This window comes from Serinus canaria, chromosome 5, assembly GCF_022539315.1.
Source record: "Serinus canaria isolate serCan28SL12 chromosome 5, serCan2020, whole genome shotgun sequence".
Classification (NCBI taxonomy): Eukaryota; Metazoa; Chordata; class Aves; order Passeriformes; family Fringillidae; genus Serinus; species Serinus canaria.
In genome coordinates, this window is record NC_066319.1 from 15,696,061 (window position 1) to 15,712,890 (window position 16,830).

At 44.6% G+C, this 16,830-nt stretch overlaps 1 long non-coding RNA gene across 1 annotated transcript; it reads left to right on the top strand.

Moving 5' to 3' along the window:
- The first annotated feature begins 895 nt into the window (after positions 1 to 895).
- Positions 896 to 10,422, top strand: LOC108961278 (uncharacterized). The gene is made up of 2 exons (XR_001989503.3): positions 896 to 1,039; positions 8,225 to 10,422. It is a non-coding gene; the product is annotated as an uncharacterized LOC108961278 (long non-coding RNA).
- Positions 10,423 to 16,830: the final 6,408 nt, after the last annotated feature.

Consider the following 16,830-nt stretch of genomic DNA (forward strand, 5'->3'; position numbering starts at 1 on the left):
CGAAGGACAGGGAAGCCCAGAGCGGAGGCTGCGCTGCCCCCCGGGGTCCGCCCGCCCGGCCAGAGCCCCGTCCCGGCTCCGCGCTGGGTCAGCCCCCGCCGCAGGGCGGGGGTAGGGCAGGCAGCCGGGCTGGGGCAAGGAGAAATGCCCAGCTGCACAGGCAGCCCCTGTTTGAATGCGAATTCCTCCTCCCCCCCCCGCCACTCCACTTCAGCTACAGACATTTTCCACAGAAATTCTGGCTATGTTCGCTCTTGGTTGAGACTTCGAGACTATTTTTGGCTTTTTTAAAACATACTTAGGGGAGGCGCCTTCTACTTTTATTCACATAAAGGATCCTTATTTTTATGTATTAAGGGACATGGAAAGAGGAGGGGAGGCAGGGTGAGGGGAGAGCTGATTTATGCTTTCATTCAGCTGTACAACAACGACAACACAAATCTACATGCAAGCTGCCTTTCCTCCTCAGCAGGCTCCAGAAACACTCTTTGCTGTAGCAGAGACCACCCCTAGCATCCCAGTTGTCTCAAGCCATCACTGGGACAGAGAGCTGACTGCTGGATTTTAAGCATCTCTCACCTTCGCATCCTTGCAGGCACTTCAAGGGCTGGGAGCAGCTTTATCCTCCTCCCATCAGATCCTCTCTTCTCAGCTCCCTCCTGAACTACTCCCCTCTTTCCAGCTCCCTGAGTGCTGGTCTGGATTCACCAGTCGATGTGACCGAGGTTGCACACTGGACTGACTCATGTTAGGGTTAAAGCAGGGTCCTGAACTATCTTTTCCTCTTTGAACAAATGTAGGAAATAGTGTTGCAACAGTGCAGCAAAGTTCACTGCAGGATCTTGAAGGAGGGGGAAATGATTGCATTTTAAAGTAAAAATTATTTCCCCACACTTGTATACTCACCGTGTCCAAGCAGCCAGGCCATCAGCAGGCATCAAGATGTGTGTTCCAAGTGCCCAGTCCAGGATCCCTTGCGAGGACACGAAGCAGGAGAGACACCAGCTATCCACCAGCAAGTCTCCTTGACTCCTTGGAGGTTGGTGATGATTTGCTTGTTTTGGATCTTCCTTTTTGTACTGTTTAGGAGCAGACAGGGATTAGCCTCTCCACCCTGTCCCACCTCAGTGAGTCATCCAAATGTACTCACTGTCCTTAGGCTCTCGATCGGGGCATCCTGAGAAGCTGCACTAGATATGTTGAGTGGCTAACCGAGGAGGTTTTTGCAGCCCTTCTGCTGATGCCTTCACACCAGGCACCTGCTTCAGCCCCACTCAGACCAAGGAACACCTCAGCTACAGGTCTCCATAGCAGGAGCAGCCAGAAAGGGGAGAGCTGAAGACCGGTGTCTTGTCCAACAGCTGCCTTGCAAATGCCCATGAGCTGGAGGCAATTCTGTACAAACTCCAGCCCTCTGACTGCTGGGATGCAGGACTCCGTGGCTGTCTACCTATATCTCACAAGCTGGGCCAAGCAAAACATCTAAAGCACAAGACCTATCTGTGGTAAAAATTTTGGGATACTAGGATGCAATGAGATTCTCATTCTTCCTTTCAAATGCCTATAATGCTGCTGTTGGAACTTCAGCCCTGCAGTTTTGTGAGGCTTTATAGCTACAGTGATGCATATGGTCTTATGCCAAAAAAAAAAAAATTAACTACATATATTTAACTACATATGTTCAACTACATATATTCAACTTCATCTCTACAAATTTCATCTGAGGAAATCCTTATAACTGCTGTCCAAAGCACCGGTGACTTGTTCTTCAAAGAAAAGTCCTTTCAGACAGGCAAGAAAACATCCTGGTCTAAATTTTCAAGAGCAGGTAGTGGTTTGAGTGGGTTCCCTATTACCTATCCAAAGGACATTATTTTCAGATTATGCTGAGTGCCTTCCTGCTAACAGCTTTCCTCCTAGGCACCTTGAACCAAAAGTGGAAAAAGCCACCAGAACCGCAAAGATTTCTGAACTACTGGAGCAGACTGGACATGTTTCTAGGCTGTAATTTAACAGGAACCATTTGACAGTGCAAATAAAGAACCACTGAATCTCAGTGCACTTTGGGAGAGCTCCTCAGATTGCCTGCTCAGATGCTTGAGAGATAAGGGGAATGTTCAGGCTGAATTTCAAAAGGGCACCACAGAGCTGTTTTGTAGAACATATGCCAGGGTTTTTGATTAAAATAGTTCAGTTTGGGATGGTTTATATTTTTAAAAATATAAATACTTTCTGCAGAAAGTTGACAATTTTTTCTCTTATATACAACTAATCCATTTATTTAAAAACTTTTTTTTTATTTTTAAGAATGTGAAAATTTTCAAATATCACTTCAAATACCCCTTCTAATGACATTTGAAAATCTAGTTTCCCCTTTGGGGCACATTGCAAGAATCAACAATAGTAACAGTTTGATGTCTGCCTTGTTTCAATCCAGCGGGGTGGGGGGGAGGGAGGTTTGGCAGAAAGTATTATTGTCATGTGGGAGTCTCAGAAATGAGTTGTCTCCTGGCTAATATTCTTCCACTGCAATGGTAAGTCAAATAGGCTAGTAGCCACGGCAACAGCACAGAATTCTTAACTATTGCTATGGTTATTTCACATCACTTTGGGGCTACCCCAGTTCATACCGTTATCATTCAAGACATTATTTCATAGTGATTTCATTAATTGAGTGCAATTTGATATATGAATAACACCCACATTAAGTTTAACAGAGGTCATGTTAACTGCACTTCTGCCTGAAAGTGAAGACAAGTCAAGCAAAAACAATGCTACAGTTTTAAAATAAATACAGAGACTGGCTAGAGTTCATAGGTGCAGACCAGCTGTGTGATAGCTCTCCTTTATCTCACCTACAGTACATATCTTCCTGAGGAGGATTTTGGGAAAAAGGTGGGGGCCACAGCATTCCTAACCCCACACCTCTCATGAACCCTGCCAGGAGGGCTGGACTGGGGGAAGGCATAACATGTGAGCAGTCAGAGAGAATAATACCCAACAAAATTAGGAGCAACAGCCCAACTACCAACTGTAAAAGTCCATCAGCTTCCTAAGTATCATAATTTGATGTGAATAACTTGAAGAAGTTAAAAAACATTGCCAGCCCTGAACAGTTTAGGAACACTTCCTGGTCAGATAATCCAAAGAAAGGACAGAGGTAACCATGCTCATAGCTGATGGAGTAACTGGACTGTGAACAGAGAAAAAAACCAGAAGCAAAATGACAAAAAGAGCCCAAGTTTCCAGGACACCATATTGCAAAGCCTCAGCATTCATTTACATGATATCCTGTGTAGTATCAGCAAGAGAGCAAATCCATGGCACTTCTTGAAGATGTTTCCAAACAAAGTTTTCCCGTCCAATGGCCCTGATGCCCAAGAAAGAGCCACAATACCCCTGAGCTGGTGTTCTGTGCCAGTGCTGCACAGCTGATCAAACAACAGAAGATCCCTGGCTTATCTCCTGTGTTCATTTGTATTGCCATGTGTTTCTCTTCAAAATGTACACCAGGTTTCCCAAAGCAAACCTTTGGAGGGCCATGTGTCCCCCTCCAGTGTCAAGTTATGTAATTTGACTGTATTATCTGGAAAGCAAAAAAAAAAAAAAAAAAAAAAACAGCCAGCCAACCAAAAAAAACCAAAAAACCAAAAAACCAAAAAACAACAAACCAATAACAAACAACAGCAAATTCAAAAGGGTTCAAAAGACCCATTTTTCAGAAAATTGAATAATGATGTATTCTGCAAAGACAAACCCTTTAAAGTGCTTCTGGTTTCAGAAATATTTTAAAAACCCCAGCGTTCCTATTGCTTTCCAGAGTTATCTGAATTCCTTCAAAAGCCCACTCAAGGTTAAAGAAGAAAAACAATGTTATTCTAACGGAACAAAGCTTTTTTTTTTTCTAATTACAAGATTTGAAATAGAGTTGCAAAAGAAGAGCTAGAAAATCAGAAAGATTCAAGTTTAGAGGCTTATCTTGCGTTAATTTTTTTTCTCTTTTGTCCCCTGGGTTTTTCTGAGGCGCTCCTCCTCCAGAGAGCTGCTTCAAAGAAGCTCTCAAACCCCCCCCATTTTTTTTCCACCACTGTGTTTTTCTGCAGCCTTGTTTTAGCATCTTGAGAATACGCAGGGCAGGGATTTTTCTACCTAAGCCCATCATTTTGTTTAGGAAGCCACAGAAACTGCAGCTAGCAGCGCTTCACTTTATAAACATCCTAACATATGCTCTGGAGATCATTTCTGTGTACAAACAGTTTCAGTCCAGTTTCAGCTACTGCAATTTCTCTGATAACAACTTGCCATGTTTACATCCATCCGAAACCTTAAAACCCCCTGGGGAACAGTGTGGGTCCTTGATTATTTATCTGTTTGATCGACCTGCACAACCTACTCGCAGTATTTTCAAAAGGCTGACTTCTCGGCAGCTGCAACACCAGGGGGGTTGGTGTTACTTGTCCTTCTGTCCTCGGCTGCCTAAGCTCCCTGCCTGCTCCTTAGTGAAGATGTTAATTCAGAGCAGAGCTGGCAGCGGTCCCCCTGCTGCCCCAGGGGGTTCCTCCTAGCAGTATGCAGGCAGTCATTAGTCTCTGACTATCGTCTGTCAGGCAGTCCAAGCCACTGGGCCCTGTTCAAGCCAAACGGGGATGTCACATCGTGCGAAGTCATGCCATGAAATAACAGCAGAAAGAACTTACGTTTGAAATCCCGGAGGGCAGCTGCCCCATCAGGCTGGCAGAGCAGAGCACAACACGCTGCTGAAGCACAACAAATGGTGCTGGGGTCTCCCGCTTGCAGGGGAGGGAAATGCTTTCACACCAAACCACAGAGGAACAAAGAAGGGCTTGAGCCAGGTTCAGCCTAAGCTGTTTTTATGCACCTAACTGATCTGCCTAATTGAAAGCCTCTTCTAAGTAGGAGGCTAACACACCTTAGCTGTCAGGAGGTGGGACAGGTACAGCCAAGGGTCATCTGGATCCCAGAGTGGGATTGAACCACTTTCGAACACTGACTGCAAGGATTTGGGGATTTTGTGGCATGGAGGGTGCTAATCAGAGTACTCCAGGCACTCTAATATTTTAGAAAAATAGCTTGCATGCACCACAAGGGCATGCCCATAACCTTCACCGTGCTAGTGCTGTGAGGAGGGTCACACAGAAAGACATACCCTTTGAGAAGGGAATAAATGACAGTAAGAGGAAAACAGGAAAAAAAATGTAACTCGGAACAAGCTTAAAAAATATTTCCAATAAAATAGCATTTTCCCCTCAAAATGAATTTTTCCACAGTCTATAAGGTTTCAAAAGAAAACTGGGCACTCTTGAAAAGGGATTTTCTGGTAGCAAACCGTTTCTGTAAAAATGTGGACATAGCTCTCCCAGGGATCATGATGATTCAGTGCTGCTGGAAATATTTAGTAGTTATCTGTAGTGAGATGGCAATATTTTGGTTATTTAGACTTCTGAAGAGCACGGATCATTACAAATGGCTTATTATGAAGCATATAAAATGAGGTGGTAACTGGATAACTTGACAACAAATTATTTTCAGTATATATAAGTGCATGACAGTCTATATTGGAAAATGATAAATTATACCATTCATGTGCCCTGAATTCGCTGAAATCTCTCAAGGGGGGAAAAAAATCTAGGTTAAATAATGGGCAACTAAACAGAGACATATGTTCAATGTGCACCACAGATCAGAAAGGCAACGAGACGTTGGAAATCCTGCAACAATAGCTTTCCTCAAGCTGGAGCTGCCAGTTGAAACTGAGAAATGCCGACCCTTCTTTTTGCCTGATAAATCCTCTAAAATATCCATCTCTCCTTCCACTCCAATGAGGCATGAAGCTGGTAGCACCACCCAGCACCACAGAAAGTGTTGCTTTGATTTGCGTGCTGCCGTGCGTGGCGCTGGCAGTCCATCCCTGTGCTGCACATCCCCTGCTGTGGCTCCAGCCCTTCATCTGAGGCTGCTCTGCAAACTGCCAGGCACTCATGGGTGGGAATGCAGGCGTGTGGTCACCTCTGATCAAAGCACCCGTACCACCCGTGTGCACTACTTGTGTTTGGGATGAAGGCGTGTGGAGCTGACCCCTGGAGAAGGAGGGGTTTTGCTGCCCACGGAGGCAGCACTGTAGGATGATGCTAGAGGCAGATGCCATCCAGATTGTCAGGGAAGCACTGGGAGAGGTGGCTCCTCCAAAAACAACCCAAGCTGATGGAACACCTCACGATTTTCTCTCTCCACGCCTTCCTGCCAGGTGCACCTCTGGGGTGTCCATGCAGGCAGAGGGTGGGCTCCCAACGGGAGAGGCATGGGCAGAGGCAGCTGCCCGAGGGGCTGGCTGGCCAGTGGGTGGACGGGGTGAGCCGGCCCTGAGATGCATGCGTGGCTCTGGCCCGGCATTTCGTCTGTGCAGGAGGGGGGCTGGCGGCGGCAGGCGAGCCAAGTCAGAGCATAGCCAAGCGGGAATGTTCTGGCAGCCCTTCCTGGCAGCCTAAGCAAAGTTATTTATCACTTTGTGCATTTTCCTTCTCATCTGTGTACAGCCGGCTCCAATGGCTCAGCTTGCATTTTGCCTTCCAGAGCCAAGCCAGTCCCTTGGCTCTACTCGGTCTTGGCTGTCCATTCACACCTTCTGTCTCCTCCAGCTCTTCCTGGAGTAGCGCAGGATCGCAAATTAGGAGTAGGTGTCTATAGCCAGGGAAGAGATCGAAGCATCAGCAACCTACACTGATGGCAAAGAGCACATCTCTCCCAGGGAGGGAGAAACCAAGCTGCTGTTTACTGGGGCTGAGGAGTTGTGCACAGTTTGTGCTGCTCCCAGGCAGCCTCTGCTGGGGAGCTCCAGTGCCTGCCGGCAACTATGAGACATTTTCTTTTATTTATTTTAAGGATTGTGCCTTTGCGCTGACTTTTTCCAAATTGGTGGATGTAACAACAGAGAATTCACAGCAAAATTTTCCAGTCCTATGGACTCTTTTCCATACTGCTCATGTATTTTGCCAAAATATCCAACAAGGGTACCTAAATTGGGCTTGAAAATAATACCAGCTGCATTCAGATATTCATGAGGCTCACATTTGCTCTTGATAAGGACACACCACACTCTTCTAAAGACTGAGCATTGCAAAAGCAGATCAATACTAACTCTAGTACACCTTGCATCATCAAAAGCCTGGACAGTAGTTTCAGGACTTTGCCTAAAGGAAGAACCCCTGAATTTAGCTGTAATTTCTCTCCTCCTCCTTGAGCTGCCCCTGCACTTTTGTCTGGGGCTGCTAAATTCAGTGCCAGAGTAACAGCAGGACTGCATTTGACCTTGCTGAGTTTCAGGCAGTGAAAAGATTTACATTTTTCTGCTGAATGTCACACTCTAGAAGATGCCAGATGACTACCCGTCTCTGCAAGGCCAGATCTTGCCTACCTTCTAGTCATCCTGGTCCCAACAGGGCAAAACCTCCTGCTGTTCTGATCAGACACTTTTTTGGTTTTAAATCATTCTGATCAGATGGTGGAAGGATATGAAAGAAGACAAAGTGAGGGTGAAGGTGGCACCTGGTCTGCAGCGGATTCCCAGAAGCACTCATGACAACAAAGTGCATTGAACAGCAGCTTCCCATCATGAGCCCCTGATTTTCACATCCTGAGAACTTTCCAAAATTAGGCTGCAATTTCTCATATTTGGTCTCTGCCTGAAGGTAGAAGAGGAAGTTGAGTAAAATCCCTTCAGACCTTCTGAAATGAGGAGAGAATGAAAAATTGCATTTTCTTATTGTAATAAAAATTCTAACCATTTTTTTTCTCTGTAAAAGGCCACATCAAGCTGCTTGGAATTTGAAACTTGGTGTGGGTATAGCTCTCATTGCAAGCCAGATGCAAAGCAAGCTGAGGTCAATAACTGTCTCTCCCTTGATTTTGCCTGCCTCTGAAGAAGACCCTACAGCTAGATAAACAAATCGTAGAGAAAATCGTTCAGAACAGTTGTGCCTATTTTCTACTTGGGAGTTGCCTGGGAACAAGCTCAGTTTATTTGCAATGTGTCTAGGGTTTAGATGTATTCACCAAAGCCCAGCTTTGCTCCATCCTCCTCAATTTTTATTTTAGAACCTTGCTCCATGAATAATCTCCTCGAAGAACATATCCACCAGCAGATGAAAGGACATCTTTAGGTAAAGAGCTTGTAACTAAATCATTTCTACACCTTTTTTTTTTATAGACGGGTCACAAGCGGATGATTTGTCAGTATTATGCATCCCTCGTGCACACCCCAGCGTATCTGAGGTCCTGGAAGCTGCTCACATTTCAGTGTGCTGCAAGGTAGAGAGCAGCAAAGCCCTTGGTGGATTGGGAACTGACCTCCACATCTCCCTGCTGCTCGAGCTTCGGGACCATCCCTCCTCTTGGCATCAGAGCTCAGAGGCCTTTCTTTGTTAAATTCTGCTTCAATCGGTTTAATTCTGTTTTCTTGCTGGAAGAGGATTTAGTAAAACAAACAAAACATCTTACCAATGTGAATATTCACAATTAATGACAAAACTCCGAAACAGGAAGGTCATTTCTTGGGGAGGGAGACTGGTATTATTTTGAATGAAGGGAAGAGTGCAAAGATCTTGCAATATTTGCTGTAAATGGGTTGTTATGGTGAACATTCCTGTCAGCAAGTTCATTAGCTCAGAGATCCACGAGTGAACAGAGACCAAAAAATATGTTTAAAAATTCAAGAACAGATTAGTGGACAATATTTTGCAATCTTTGTCTAGTTCTGCTTCTCACTGAGAATTAGTAACTTTACTCCAGGCCAGATTCAAATAATCTTACTCATGCAGAGCAGCACTGTGTTTTATGAGTAACCCCAGTGACATTTAGGGCTGTATTTTGGAATAAGATTGGAATCAGAGAAAGACAGTGGGAGGCATGGCTGAATCACCTTGATTAATAAGTGTAAAATTCTTAGGTTTTTATGTGTCTATATAAATAAACATAACAAGAATAAGGAGGGATGTCTGGATTGACAGGCGTGTGAGGGAACTTATAAACATCTTTTTGCAATATACAGCAGACTCGTCTTCTAACAGAAAAGGACAACACCCAAAAGTTACTTAATATCAGGAAAAGAGGAATTCACACCTTCAGAAACAATAGAAGATCAAGCCATTTTGTGGGTTTTACTCTCAACAGTTCTGGCTGTTGCCTGTGATATTACATAAGGTCTACACTGCTCTCCATAGAAGTGATGGATGAAGTTTTCAGAGCTGCCCAAATGTCTTGAAAGCATGTGGTCCATTTTCCAAAATAATAGGGTCCTTGGGATTCTAAATCCCATTGAATTTCAGCACTTCTGGGAATGGTCTCATTCACTTCTAAATCAGTATGCATTTTCCAGTTTGTTATGCTCCCCATTTCATTTTATCTCGGGACTCCAGCCATCACCATACATCAATAACAAGATCGTCAGAGGGCAGGATTAAAAAGGAAATACGGCTGTGCCCAACTGCTCTGTCAAAATGCCTCCAAGACCCATCACAGGCTCCTGACATTACCAGGGAGCGAGGAAGGAGCCAATTCGAAGCTCGCTGATGTAAAGGAAAAGTCCACTAATTTCTATGGATTTCAGTGAGGCTTGGATCAGGCCCTGGAAGAATAAGGATGACATAAAAATAACATGACGTCTGCCAGATTCACCAATATGCTCTGATGTTTTGCCCGGCTCAGTGATGCAAAGCAGATGGGAAGCCCTGACAATCCTGGCCCTCTTCAATCAGTTACTCCGTCTCTCGGATTAGTTTTCATCAGGCGTTTTATTCACGACATAAATACATTTATCTCATCAGTGCTTCTGCAGGAGCATTTCAGAAGAAAAATCACCACATTTTAACTTTATCAGAGAAAAGGTTTCCGTATTTTATCACTTGGTGACTATCAATTTTCAACAAGGTTTCTAAGAAGTCTATTATGGAGCCTGTGAATTTTGCTATACTTATGCAGGGCTCGTAATTAGTTGAATTTAGCTGTCTTTTTCTTCCATACCACTTTGGCCCAAGCAGCATGCACAAATTGTGCCATTCGACTCTTGCACCATCAAACGGGGCATTGGAACAAATATTCTGCAAAATACAAAGCTTACCTTTAAGTTCAAGCCCATGCTTAAATCCCATCAAAGCTATCATAAATAAATACATGTATAGTTCACTGAATCGGTGCCAGAAAATGCATTTAAAAGAATGTAGCTTCCTTTGAAAATTACCCCAGTGTCTCCACCCTCTCCTACCCTATTGCTACACAAAAAGGAGTGAAATCCATTGGGAAATACTTATACATGAGGGGTTTGTGCACTGAGTGCCTCAAAGAAAAAAGAAAAGGCATTGCCCTGTCTAACATTATATGCCAGGAACAAGCAATAAAGATGTAATTCAGGCTGAGCTTTCAGTATGAGTTATTATAATAAATAAAGGCATTAATAGACATAAAAAAGTTGCTGAATGACTGAGAAGCTGAGTAGATTGGATGACGTCCCTCAAAATGAAATAATCTATATTTGGCTGGTAATTCATTTCTTCCGAGATGCTTTCTGCTTGACTCTGCATATATTCCTCATTGCAGAAATAACTTGGGCAATTGCAGTCTGGCTCCAGCCTCAAGCCAGCCAGCCCGGGAGCGAGCATTAATGCTGAAAGACAAGATCCGAGTTCCATACTCCCACCAGACACTTCTCCACCAAAATGTCCCAGACTATTCGGATAACAGCTGCTGTGCTGCTCAGAGCCTGCTCCCTGGCATAAGGACTTGACCACAAGCACACCACAGAAGGGTCGAATTGGCCCCAAGTGTGAGAGCCATCCTGCACTTCTGCACCCGTGTTTCACAGGCTTTCCCAGAGCATGTCCTGTTCCTCAGAGCTGAGGGTGGCTTAGGGTGCCTCTGCCCTGGAGTGACAATCTACTGCCAGCTGTAGCACATCCACTGGTTTTGCCTGCAGTGCCATAGTGCTTGAGCACACAAAGGGAGGAGAGACAACATAGAAATGCACGAGATCAGGCACAACCCAGGCTTGAGCCTGGGTTACCTCGTTTTAGGTAACTTTAGGCAACTTTACAATGATCACTCACATCTTAGAGGTGAAGACCAGAGTGCAGAAGGATGGGTGAGGCACTGAGACAAACCTGCCACACACACTTTGGCCAAACAACTTACAGTGAAACTCTATTCCTGGCTGCAGCTAAGATCCTGCTGACTTACAAAGGAAAACAATTAACCCTGTGTGCCCAAATTCTTCCTCTGAAAAGGAAGGATTGCTTGTCATATATCACTTGTCATTTCTCTGTATTGTAAAAGATTCAAGGCAGGAACTGTCTCTGTATGAGCACAGTACTGTCAAGTCCTAGCCACAGGTGAAAGGTTACGCTCTTCTTCCTTCAGATTGAAGTGCAATTTTGCCATTTCTAATTTTGTCTTATTGCTCCTAACATTATAGTGCTTTGCCACTCTTCCTCTCTCTTCCACCCTGTTTATTTGTAGAAAGGAAGAAATGTCACAGAATAATGGGTTTATGCTGCTACATAAAGGCTAAGCCAGAGTCAAGATATTACTGGAACAAATACACAAATTATTAGTGAGACAGAGATTAAATGTTTATTTTCCTGTGGGGCATAGTGATGATGAGATCATGCCCTATCACAGTGCATATCTGCTTTGCTACACCAGTACCACACCTAGACCAAATCAACCACTGGCAGTTCTGCTCCCTAGTCTTTTGGGCAGATTTGAAAATCCTAGTCTTGGATATTTCCTACAAGATGCAAAGCAGGTGAAAAAAAAAAAAGTTTGAAATACAATGGAGGTGCCCTTAATGAGCCACCAGAGAGTCCCTTTACTACATGAACAGCAGACAATTGGCAAGGGCCCAGGATGGAGCAGCTCTGTGTAAGTTAACAGCATTGTTACTGACTCTAGGAACTCAACAGTCCTGAGGGCATCCAGTGATTTCCCATCTGATCTACAGAAATCTCCCTTGTGGGACAGCTTCCACCGTGACTGGTCCCACCCCTGGGCACTATGAAGAAACAAGAAAAGCTTCAGAAAAACATCTCTCTGTGACCACTACACTGTAATCTCTGCTCAATTTGAAAGCAAGTCCTCAGCCCCAGAGGCCTCATTTACTCCTGCTTCATCCCCTAGCCCAGCCATACATATCTATCTTGTTTATTTTTGGAGGCAGAATATATTTTACATGTCTTGAGTGACCTTTGGTGAAACAGTCTTCCTCCAAGGTTTCCCCATCCAGACAGGACTATAAAACAACTGCCCCGTTTTCCACGATGACTCTGCCCAACAGCAAGTAAAGCACAATCAGGAGATTATTCAAAAAGTCTCAGAAACAGTCATTGGAGTAGATTTCACAGGCAGCAATGTCAAGACTGTAAAACATGTTTGATGGAGCATTTTACACTGCTTTAAATTTGGAATTCTTTGGAGAGTGTCTGAGGGTTTTTCAAGCAACAAACACAACCTTCGTCCGCCACGCACATACACGTACACACAAAAAGCTCCTTCATGGAATGAGAAGTTGGCATCCTGGGGCTCTGACCTCAGCTCACTCCTCAGCTTTATCAATCACATTATATAATCAGTGCAGACTGAACAGCAGTTGGAAAATTAGTTGGACTGGGTTTTTCTTTCTCTCTTTTTTTTTTTTTTTTCCCTCTGCCCTCCATCTAGTGAAAGAGAGCCTGTAGCTCAGACATGGCTTGGGAAGGATCTAATGAGAGTTCTTACCTCGCTAAAATGAGGTGCTGTGGTGGTATCTTAATAGGAGGTTTGGAGAGTTCCTTCCCCCAGGGCAGATTCACAGCATATTTTGAGGTTGTCTCTTTGGAACTGAAAATGAAAGGTAGTTTTGCTGCTTCACAGATTCTTTGCATCCTTTCCTCTTAGTAATCAAGTGAGAGGTAAAACCACCAAGCAGGAGGAAACCCCAAAGGGACAGTCCAAGGTACAACAGCACAACCTGGCAAATGTGTCAGGGCATTAGGGTACTGCCACTGTCCCCCCAGATCCTGCAGCTGGACAAGCCAGCCCCACCAGTTCCACTTTTACCTCCGGCTCCCTGGAGTTACCAAACCCAAACCACCACACTTCTTGCTGGAGAATCCAGCAGCCAAATGTCCTTTCTCTATCTCCATGACTTTTTCTCAGGAAAACCAAAATAAATTGACTGCAGACAAGAGATGTTCGAGAGTAATTTTCACAGCTCACCCTCACTTCATCCTTCCGCTGCACATCCATCCACAGCCACTTTGAAGCCTTCCTAAACCTCATCACTCAACTTCCTTGGCTTTCCACACTCATGGCTTGGTACAACATTTCCCACACACTCTCCCCTCACTCCAAAAACACACTTTACTTGAAGTTCAGTGCTCAAGCCTTGTCAATGGCAAGGAGAGTAATCACATCACAGCATTCAATACTTCATTAGCAGCTTTCCCAAACCAGGGATCCCCTTCTCTGCGAGCAAAAATGCTCATGGTTTTAATCTGGTGACAGCTGCCTCAAATTATGTACTGCTGTATTAAAACTGACTGCAGGTTGATTTCTCTGCTTAACTCAACTCACCACACATTAACACACAAGTTGACAACCAATACTTAGAATGTGCCCTGTCTGCAAAGCCACCACTGTTACTGTCAGTGTGGGCAGCTGGAGTGTTGCTTGCTGCAGAGCAACACAAACCTCTAGCAATCCTGCTTAGATCTTGGTAGTTTATCATACACTTAGAGATATGTGATTACTGCAGACAAAACAAAATCATAGCCAAAACTTCACTTAACATCTCCAAAAATCCAGACCTTTATTATGCATCAAAGTTTGTCTAATTCCATTGATTTTAAGCACATTCTTTGTTACTTCCTCTCAGCTGGAAGCAGATACGCAGAGGGAAAACCCCTTCTGATATACTCACAGCCTGACCCAAGTTGTTCTTACAAGATTTCCAATTTCTGTTCTGCATCAAAGACATGTATTATCCATGAGCCATTGGCAGGGAGAGAACCCAAGACTTCGAGCAATAAAAACCACAGAGCTGGGGTTTTTTTGCTATTGAAGTTAAAGGGCTCCAAACTGGGGTAAATCCTTACAGCTTCCTCTAGGTGCTAGAAGTGAAAACCTGAACCACTAACGATACTTTTGACTAGAGGGGAGCCTGATGTGTTTAATGAATACATCAGTAAGTTCAGTCACTATATTACAGCAGTCATCCCTAGTAGCAGATGGACTTTGCTCTCAGGTCACCGGGAGCAGTCCAAGGTCATGCACACGTTGGAGCATATCACATTGGAGCCTTAAACCACACACAGTCCCTGTGAGGTTGCACTGCTGTTGTCATTCTGTAAGTAAGAAAAGTTAGGTACACAACTGCAATGGCAGTTTTGGATATATTTCTCTGAGCCAAGGTGCAATTTCCAGCCTTTCAAATGAGTTTACTGTCACAAATCCCCGACAAAGCAGCCTTTTTGCTTGGTGTTTTTGAATTCTTTCCATCTTTGCATACTCTGTGGCTTCCCAGAAGTACCCCCTGTGCTCCCAGCACAGCACCCATTTCTGGCAGCTGGTCTGTCTGCACCACCAGGCCACCAAGTCCCCTGCTGCCAGCAGAGAGCCAGTGAGCAGTCACCCAGCTGAGAATTCCAGGGGAACCTAAGTCCAATTCCCAGGTCTGCCATTTTCCTCTCCCTCTCTTCCAACTGGACATCTGTTCTTCAGCTGTATGGACCAGATAGTCCTTCATTTCTCCTGATTTTTACAGTGCCCATCAAGGTGACAAACTCTTCTATTCCCCACTATTGTACAGCAGAGGATGAAGTGGAATTTTAATGTCAGCTGGAGCCCCTTGGCGCTATTAATAAAAAAACGATAATAACAAGGGAGCTTTGCAAATTAGCAACCCTTGCTACAAACAGTGATACACCCAATTTAGCACAAATCATTGCAGGCTCTTGCCTGCTTAGTGGCTATTTTAATCACTGGTGACTAATGCCTGTGAGGGCTATTCCAGGGTTTGACGTGCCTTAAACACAAGAAAATAGGGAAATCTTGGAGAGAGAGAGAAAGAGAGGAGAGGAAGAGGGCAAGAAAAGGAATTGGCCAAAGCCAAAGGTTGATCACTAAAAAGCGTTCAGCTCATACCACCCATTTTGCTGCCGTTGCTACTGCATTTGCTGGGGTCACTGACCAATTCCTCCTCTGAATAACAGCGTCATTTCTCTTCTTTTGGTGCAAATCTAAGAAAAACAGTCATGCTCTGGAACACAAACAAAGGCTACCTGTCCCTTCCTTGGTTATGGAAATGGGGGTCAGCCTTTTTATTTTCAAAGGGGGCAGAGCTGGAATGCTCCCTGGCACACCACCAAAAAGGAAATATCTGCTTAAATATTTGACAGGAAGAGAAAAAAAGAGAAGAGAGGAAACAATGCAAAGGGGGATGGGGAGAGGGAATTCTTATTTTGTGCAGAGGAAAAGGGCTGCATGGCAAATGAAGCCACAGCTCACCTCTGCTGGGCTGTACTGAGCTTCACCTTCATGAAGTGAACACCTTTTCCTTACACCACTCCACTTATTTTTCTCCATCCTAGCTTTCTAAGGACTAAAGGACTTTTCTTAGTTGAGGAAAACTGAACAAAAAGCCACCGAGCACCACATCCCTCTGCTAGACATGTGTGTTTACCCAAGACACACTTATCTTTTTTCCTGTGGTAGGTCAAGGCTCACAAGCACTTGAACCCACCTGACAACATCCAGATCACATTAAGCAGCACCCCAGAGAAAAGATAAAACAAAACAAGACAGAAAAAACAAAATTTCTGAAAACATTTGGGGAAAAAAAAGTTGGATTTTGAAAAAAATTAAATTGCAGGGATCAAAAAGACATTCTTCAGAGCTAAAGGGTAAGACAATGTTTGATAACACAAGTCATCAAAATAGGATTTGGCCAACAGTGTCCAACCATAATTATTTTTATGAAGGCCATCAAAATCATGGAACTGTTTGGATTAGGGAACTTAAATACCATACAGTTCCAAACCCTCTGCCACAAACAAGGACACCTTCCACTAAACCAGGTTGCTGTAAGTCCTGTCCAGCTTGGCCTTCAACACTTCCAGGGATGGAGCATCCACAGCTTCTCTGGGCAACCTGTTCCTGTGCCTCACCACGCTCATTGTAGAGAAGTCCTTCCTAATACCTGATTTAAATCTACCCTCTTTCAGTTTAAAACCTTTACTCCTCATAATGCTCCCTGATACAGAGTACCTCCCCATCTTTCCTGTAGATCTCCTTTTGGTATTGGAAGGTTGCTATGAGGTTTCCCCAGAGGCTCATCTTTCCTTCTCCAGGCTAAATAACCCCAACTCCCTTGACCTGTCATCAGAGAGGGGCTACAGCACTCTGGTCATCCTCATTGCCTCCTCTGGACTCACTCCAGCAGGTCCGTGTCTTCCTCACACTGGGGACCCAAGAGCTGAACACAATACTTGGGTGGTGACTCAGAGAGCAGAGTAGAGAGGGCAATAACCTCCCCTGACCTGCTGGCCACAATTCTTTTAATGCAGCCCAGGATGCTTTCTTGGCTGGAAGTACACATGGCCAGCTCATGGCCAGTTTTTCACCCACCAGCACCTCCAAGTCCTTCTCGGCAGGGCTGCTCACAATCCACTCATTGTCCTGTCCAGGCAGTGTCTGGGATGGGCTTGGTCCAGATGCAGAATCTTACACTTGGCCTTGCTGAACTTTATGAGGTTCACATAAGCCCAGGTCTCTAAACTCTCAAGGTGC